At 43.2% G+C, this 570-nt stretch overlaps 1 pseudogene; it reads right to left on the bottom strand.

Moving 5' to 3' along the window:
• Positions 1–471: 471 nt before the first annotated feature.
• Positions 472–570, bottom strand: LOC117101448 (annotated as a pseudogene; the record flags this gene model as incomplete).

Genomic DNA, 570 nt, shown 5'->3' on the forward strand with positions numbered 1-570 from the left:
ACAGAAGAAGACTGCCGTTTAGTTCAAACGACCCTCGAATCATAGTACCTGTATGATTTTTTAAGTCATAAGAGTGCGATTTCCGGGCACTTCAAGAGGTCCATATTCTCAAATTGTTGCATCTCAGCCTCAACTATGGTGGGCCTGAGGTCGTGTGGACTCTCACGCACTCTTACCGCCAAATCGTGCATCCGCCCCAATCAGTAGGCTAGAATATCGCATATGTTTTCATTACATTTGTTAAGACACCACCCGAACACTGTATTATAAGGCTACACCATACACTTGTTGTGGCCCTACTGCTCAGTGCAAGGCCCAGGTCCTTTTTCTTTTAGTGAAAAGTTGACGATTATAACGTGCCAAAATACCGTACATAATGAACCTTTAAGAGAAAAAAAAAGAAAGAAAAAGAAAAACATCTTTAACGAACAATAAGTAAACATCAATCGATTTGGGGGAGAAAATGTAAAAAGTCTACAGCACCCGGTATTCCCAGGCGGTCACCTATCCAAGTACTAACCGGGCCCGACGTTGCTTAACTTCGGTGATCGGACGAGAACCGGTGTTTTC

Source organism: Anneissia japonica, unplaced genomic scaffold, assembly GCF_011630105.1.
Source record: "Anneissia japonica isolate Jap-2015-1 unplaced genomic scaffold, ASM1163010v1 scaffold200614_len605_cov112, whole genome shotgun sequence".
Lineage (NCBI taxonomy): Eukaryota > Metazoa > Echinodermata > Crinoidea > Comatulida > Comatulidae > Anneissia > Anneissia japonica.